This window comes from Squalius cephalus (assembly GCF_949319135.1).
Source record: "Squalius cephalus genome assembly, chromosome: 19".
NCBI lineage: Eukaryota > Metazoa > Chordata > Actinopteri > Cypriniformes > Leuciscidae > Squalius > Squalius cephalus.
Window position 1 is genome coordinate 7,752,409 of NC_137140.1, and position 8,388 is coordinate 7,760,796.

The window sequence follows — 8,388 nt, forward strand, 5'->3', positions numbered from 1 at the left end:
GTACATTTCGGAAATACATAACTTGGACACAGTCACCTGATAACAGATCATTCTAAATTGTAATGTAGACACGTGCATTTTCTGTAAAGCTGTATTGTGAAAAGCACTATACAAATAAATGTGAATTTAAATGAATTGAATATTGTGACGTATATCGAAGTGAAACGAAAAAATGTTGGACCGGTCTTTATTTAGGCCCAATCCCAATTCTATTTTATACTTTTTTTCCTACCCCTACCCCTACGCCTACCCCTTGAAACAGAGTGGCAAGAGGTAGGGTTGAAAATATTCCCTTAAGAAATGGGACACCACTACTACAACGTTGCACGTCATCATACGTCCTTGTTAGCTCCTACGTCAAAAGAGATGCGCCGATGTTTATCGCAAACTAGATGCCGTTGTCAGCTGTGGTCATCTTAGTTGCTTGTGTTCCAGCTATATTTTTCAAGTTCTAAAATGACACAAAAACAACGTATCAAGGTTAATGACTTAAATTTCAGACTGTTCGTCATACAAGGCTATATTATAACATAAGATTTGAAACATAGAGTATGAATCATATGGACCACTTTTCTGTTCTTTTTTGTATTTTTAGTTCTTGACAAGATCCATTCCCCATTCATTTTAGGGAGGGGAAGTTATAAAATAATAAAAAAAAATGTGCATGTGTAATGGATAATTCATTTATGATAAATACTGCAATATTCCACAAAAGAAATTGGTTAATTATGAGGTTGAAAGCGATTAAATAAAATATTAAAAAAGGGCACACATTATATAAAAAAAAATTTAAAAAAAAGAAAAGAAAATGTTGTAGGATTTTGTCCTTGTATAAAGTCTGCTTGTTCTCTTTTTTCTTTTATTTCTGTAACAAGGCCATGGAACATTTCTTATGGGCATCATTGATGATGCAATTGCTTGACTTGTTTTTTGCAGCATTTGGTTCGAAAATAAATTTCTTACAGGCACTATTAATTCTCTGAATATGGTTCCCCAGCTAATAAAAATATCGTTTTGCTAATGTTCCCATTAAGTTATAAAAACATTATTTATGAATGTTCTCTGAACATTCAAAACATCCAAAAACGTTTTTCTTAGTTATGTGAATGTTAAAGGAACATTAAATTTGATCATTTTGCAACCATAATGGGAATGTTACTTTTGAATGTTCTCTGAACATTTTGAAACAAGCAGTAACATTTAAAAATGTTAGGTGAACATCTAACTAAACGTTCCATGAACCTTGTATAAATATAATGTGCTAACTTTTTGAGAACATTATTAAAGACCAGATAACTAAACAAATGTTTTATTAACATTACTGGAAGAATGTTTGTATTAGCTAAAGTTCTGAGAATGTTCCCTGTTAGCTGGGTCTATCAGAGCTTCAAACCAGAATGAAAATTCACAAATATGGTCAGAGAGTTAAATGTTATGCGACTTGACATAATAATTCTCTTATATCCGATGCACTAATAGTTAACAATTCTCTCATAATATTCCCATGAGCGTGTCAGGTGCATGAAGACCTAACGGTTGCATTTACAAGTATCTTCTGAACTGGCACCATTCTCACATGCGTCATTGCCGTATTTTTAGTGCTTCATGCCAAGTGGACACTCCAACTGTGTCCCATACTCAGAAGTTTTTGCCAGGACGTGGAGAGAGCCCATCTCATCTCTGAAGAGGACCATGGGTAATTAGCATCAGTTCTGCAAAAATGTTCCAAGTACTCACTGAACCCTGTGAGATAAGTGGCCTGGCAGTGTTTCCATATCACTGTTTTATTGACACATACTTGATGAGCATGTAAACTAACATCAAATGATACAGTATTATACAACGCAGCTGAAGAAGCAAAAATCTCCTCTTATACGCTGCAATGTTTGAACGAGCCTCAGTATTTCAGCTTGTGCCATGCAGGGACAGTTAGTCAAAGGTTTTGTTAACTTCTCAACTGTCCTCATATAGGCCAAGATTCTAGGGCTGAATGCAGAAGGAGTTTTCAGATTAGTCAACTCAACAATTATGAGTTTTTCTGTGCCCTGTAATCTTAAATATACGCCTTGCAAAGCACAAATAATATATTGTGTGTCAAGAACTGTATTTTTCAGAGCTGAATATTGAACTTGATGAGAATAATATGTGCAAACTATGAAATACTGATAAAGACTGTAAACACATCTCCATGTGGTCAAATGAAATAGTGAAGTTAATAGAAGAAGAAGAAGAAGTTTTCTTTATATAGTGCCTTTCCATAGCTCAAGGTCGCTTTACATTGTACATTACAATACATTTACACACCCGCACACACATTACAATCACATAAGGACACATATAGCCACATTATCCAAAAAAACATGTTAAATAGGTATGTTTTAGCCACAGATGAGATATTACGAAGTGTAAGGGGTAGTGAATTCCATAATTTAGGAGCATTAACACTAAATGACCTTCCGCCTCAAGTAGACAACCGGAAACGAGGGATGGACAATAAACCGAGTTCAGCTGATCTAAGGGACCGGGCAGGGCGGGAAGAGTAAAGTAGATCAGACAGATATGGAGGTGCAAGACTATTATCCACATATGACTAAACCAACAAGGCATAATCTTAAAATGGAAAAATGTCACAGCTACATAAGATTCACTTGAATATACTGTATGTGTCACATCCGTTTATTTGCTCTATGTCCAGTTAGAGCAAATAAACAATTTTTTAAAATAGAGCAAATTATTTTTATTTGAAAACATCCACTTTCTGCTTTTCATTTACATAGTCTTTCAGCAATGAGAACCAGCTACGTGTCTGCTCTGACTTCGCCTAAACAGTAGTAAATATGTCACTAAGCAAAAACAGACAGATGTTGTGGCTGTTTTACAATAAGCAGCATCCTGTGGAGCAAATTCTTGACATTATTAATGTTACTTAAACTGTAAACGTTCTAATTCAAGAACCTTTTATGAATTTGGAGTGATACAACTGCTCGATAAATGTTCATATCTGGTGCAGCAGGTAGTGTCATTTATCCAAAAATGACTTTCTATTTAGTGTGATTAGCATCTTCGTTTCTGGTTCTCATACATATATGCACCACACTGGCAGCTTTTCAAATAAGCACACTGTCATTGAATACACTGTGTGATCTATTGCTTTTGCTTTATTTTCCTCTCGCTGATCCACAATAAACAGCCGTGTAAACAGACAAGCATAACAGAGGATGGCTCTCAGAACAGGGACTGACACAAAGGCACTGTGCCAGGGTAAATAAATGTCCTGAGATGTGGCGTGCTTTCTGACAGAAAGGTCTAATCTGCCCCTTGCCCTTGAGCATGCGAGACCAGGCTGATCCTTAGACGTGCACATTTTTTATCAAATGTGTCATCATGAGTGAGTCATTTATCAAGTGAATAAGTTGATTTAGGCTACCTTTTGCAGTTATATGATCTCACAGTGAATGATGCTGTGTATGAGCAAGTATTAGTCATATTTTTGAGTGAAGGCATTGAAATTAGTATTCACTATTCAGTCTTAAAAGGCATTTGATCAATAGTGTTCATTCTTAAATTTTAATAGAAAATTTCAGAATGTGCTCATAAAGCTTGTGGTATTGTGAAGATTGGTTTACCATCATAGGCTCATTGGAAATGCCTCATACATTTCTGCTAAACTCTGAAAACGTAACTATATGCTTAAGTTTCCGGCTGATAAACACTAGTGGCAATAAAACATCAACACGGTTTATTCCTTTTTCACAGAAAATATGATTAGAAGCAGATTGTTGATTGATAAAAACTTATTTTCTCACAGATTCTTGCACAACATGACTTCAAAACACTTTTACCATAGTGCATGATATGTCATATACATTTTGACGTTTTCCTCACACAACCAGGTCCATATGGCTTTTCTGACGTACCGTAATAAACTTGCTTGGTAGCTCATCTGATATCCAGCACTGATGTTGAGAAAAGTCACATGAAACTCAAGTCACGATAAAAGACCCCAAAGAGTAAAAGCGAACTAAAATGGCATGATTATTTCAGCAAATGCGTTTTCTCACGTTTGCTTTTGTTATTTTCAAGCGTGACATAGCATTAAACTTTTAGCGCCACTCATAGGACATTTCATTTCCCAACTACTGGAAAATAAACATTGTCAGATTTATTTTCTTCTGTTTCGAATAAAACTGAACACGCTTTTATTGCCACTGGACATTTAACCCGTTGAAAGTGTTGCAAAACCTGCAAGAAGCAACATATAATTTTGTAATGAGCCTTGATTGAATTATTCACTAAACTGTCTTTTAACATAATCCTGAACAAAAAAGGTCTGTACAAATAGCACAAAAAAAAACAAAAACAAAAAAACATCACGGATAGCAAAATAAACAGTCTAAAGAAGGGGCGCCCCAAATTTAGTGATTCAGGTTTCTCTACTTTGATATTTTTATTTCTTATGCATCTGTTGTGATTATTTTACGATTATTTCAATTATTTTTCTACGTTACCATTGTGTATGAAATGTGCTGTATAAACAAACTTGCCTTGCTTTTCCTATTTTTGAATAATAAATGGTTTTAATAGTATGTTGATTTTGAGTCTTAAAATAAAACCGGCTAAGAACCATCAGGCCTGCTCGACCCATGATGCATACTTAGTGGAGACTCTATGAAACTGTGCTAAGCTAATGTTAGTCATAATGTTGAGCATGTAACCACATCACACTGTTGAAGAGTTTTTCATCTCATACCATGGCAATTTCCTTCTTTCTTACAGATAAAAAATCTTTTTCAAAAGTTTCATAATGAGCCAACTATGCCATTACGTACCGTTAGCATTGCAGCTCGATTGTTATGCAAGAGATCTGATGAGATTTCTGAGGCAAATTAGAAAGAACGCCGCCTATGCTTGTCTTCCTCAAAACCGATAGTAAAAGCACGGAAGACAAATGTATGTGAATGCCAAATGAATGTGTTTGAGAAAGAACAAACAGAGAACTCAGTGGAAAGGAATCACCTCAGGGACAGCAGTCAGCCGTTCAAGAAACAGCCCCGCTTCCTGCAAATACCCAATGGACTAAGATGACAAGTCTGGGGTAGTACAACATATTCTCTCACACTGTTGCTTAACATAGCTGTCACGCTAAAGCGTTGGGCATAAAGCCTGCACTGAATCTCTGGGTAAATTATTGTTTACATATTTTTATGACCTTGCATAGGCCAATAAGACCCTTAAAATGCTTTTAGGGGCCGTTCACACAGAACACGTTTTTCCATTCCACTCCACTCCACTATTCCATTGTTTTTCAATGTAAACACGCGCTAGACGGACATCATTAACCGTTTCGCTCACGTCTTTTGCAGCATCTAGCACATGACACGGCATTCTAAAAACGAGACACTCAAGTTAAAATGAGCTCAACTTTTAAAAAAACACGTTACTTTGCGTTTTTTCCATTCCGCTGACCTGCTTCTCTCGGTTTTAACAGCACACACACACTGCTTTAATGGTAGTGATTGTTAAGTGAAGCATCACTTTAGCTCATTCAAAGTATTACATTTTTCGAAATATTTCCCTATGAAGATTACATGAAATGTTATGCTCTAAAGGTTTTAGGTAGAGTTTAAGGGTTTTTTTCCTTTAAGGGTTCTGCCCTAGTAAAAATAAAACTGATATAGAAAGTAGTTTATAGGATGCAGTGTAAGTATGTTTTATAGACTAATGTTGTCAAGCAAGTCAATTGCATCCTGTTTGAAAAATGAATTAAGAGTTTTTATTTTCTTGCTTTCGCCACAGGGTAACACAACATTGTGATTTAGTATCCCCAATGACAGAGCAAATAGGCTTACAAACGGTCTCAGAAGACTTGAGAAAACAACACTCATTTATCAAACTCCCATTTGGGGGAGGATCAAACCATTTTGTCATGGAAAAAAAAGTCAGTCTGCCTCCACTGGCCTGCGCGCCCACCTCCACACTGAGGTAACTGTGACCTGATGAATGGGCCTACTTTCACTACTGTAGCGGTCTAAGGTGGAATGAACACTCATCTTAGTACAATGGCCAAACCCCATCAGAAACACAGAAAGTCATTTTGCCTGAGATGGATGCGACAGTTAGTCTTGCTATATGCGGTTTCCACCCCACTGACTTTGTGCTCAGGCCTGATGAATGTGAAGACGGTTCAAACTTCAGCTATTTACAGGGGTATCGAAGGCCCTGTTTACACCTGGATTTTGGACGTGTTTTGGACGATCGGCTCACAAATCACGAGGAGAAGAGGGAAACACATTCCCGTTTACACCTGGTGTTTTAATCCGTCTCTTTTGTCCACTTTCAACCACCTTCTGTCCTGATTTCTTCAGGGGGAGGGTCTATGGGTGGGTAAATGAATGCTTTTTTTTCAGATCTTTCTATCTAATGGACAAAATAAGTTTTACATACGGAGAACAGAGCTTTCGTTTCTGCTCTGATAGCCGCAAGACCACCTCTGGAAGTGTTCGAAAGTGCTCAAAAACGTTTTAGACCCTCTTTACACCTGTATATAGCGTCGTCCAGTTGTGATGTACCAGGTGTAAACAGGGCAGAGGAGAGCATTTGCTCTAGCTTATTGTTTGTTAGGTTGTGTAAATCAGGGTTGTGTAAAGGTTTTTTAAGCTTTTAAACAGTTATCTTATAAAATATCGATAGAGTAATAATTTCTAAATGAACAACTGAGCACACAAATGAAGGTGAAGGGATGCTTGTGATCATCGCTATTACTGTTGTTCATATAAACGTGCATAACTCATCTTACTCTGTTTGCCCTATAGACACGATTGATCTTAAATAATGCAGCATGTTTAGGAGACTAAATCAGGCTTCATGGTCATTCATCATTTGTGGTGGCAAGTGGTGTCCCTTTACTTTGCAACAGTTGAAATAAACTTTAAATACCAATAAATATTAAAATGTTTGCATATTTTTATTGTGTAGGCCAAGGGTGACAACAATTTGTGCACTGTTAACAGTTACATTTTTGTTTTAAAATACATATTTAATGGAGCCGTCCATAATGGAGTTTGAGAGATTTCATGTGTAACATCATTTGCATGATCCCACCATATATCAAAGAGACATCCTGGGATGTAATTGCAATACATGTGGAATATTGTATTTATCCTACGGGGCTGTAAAATGCTTTAATCTGATTGGTTGACGAACATTCTAAGGTGTGCAATTATTTTCAGGGAAACGCACATGCACGGCTAAAGTAGTTCCAGGCAGGTCTTGACGCATTACAGTTCCATATCACTTCACCAAATGATTTCAGTTATTTCAAAAGGCCTACAACAGCAAAAGAAGCAAAACTTACAATGACACTGATCAAGCAAACAAAGATAGTAAACAATAGGATACAAATGACAAATTGTTTCCATGTTTTTTTCCCCCACAAAATTATGTTTAATTCTTGTGGGAAGCACATACTCTCCTTCTCCCGCTGTCTCTCCCACTCAAACGCATACACATACGGACATATCGCACAGAAACCTGTTGTCAGTGCTGCTCTAACGATTTTAGCAGTAAAATAGTTTAGCAACTTAAAAGCTACATGACATTTCTCACTAGCGAGGTTATCTGAAAAACAGATGTTTGAAATAAATGATAAACTCTAAAGACTTTTCTCTTTGTAACATCCTGATCAAGTTTGATTCTAATCATAATGTAACATTATTGAAAAACTGTTGTTTTTTTTTCAGTACAAAAACTGCTAAACTTTGATTGGTATAATTGTGATTTCATATTATGTAGATATGAATCTAACTGGAAAAACTTGTGAAAAGATGTCTTTTAGTTTTTAACTTTTAGTACTTTTAGAGCTCTGCAGCCATCTACTGGTTAAAGTGATATTTATTTTCATTTTAAAACTGCTTTTTCCAAAAGATGGGCAAAAATCTTACACTAAACCATTCCAAATTATCCATGTTATACCTATGAATGAAATTTAGAAATGTGGGTATTTTATAAGGTGAATTTTACATTAAAAAAAAACTTTGTTTTAATAAAAACCGATTTTAAAAAAAAAATATATTTTTTTATTTATGTAAATTTTGTGGAGTAAAAATGTCCAAATGTGGAGTAAAGACATTAATAAACTGAATAAAATTACATTTGTTTAAAAAAAAAAAACAATTATTTTGTTACAAAATTACATTTTGTTGCCTGAGGTATCTAAGATGCCAAACAGCCCGACTGTAAACCGCAAAAGAACAGCGTACAAGGGTTAAAGTGCTGGAACATAGTGCAGAACAAAGTGCAGCCATAACAGGGCATTGTGTATCAAAAAGTTAAATGAAAATAAATAAATACAAATAAATAGAATGAAGAAAAAATTATATCTATATAACA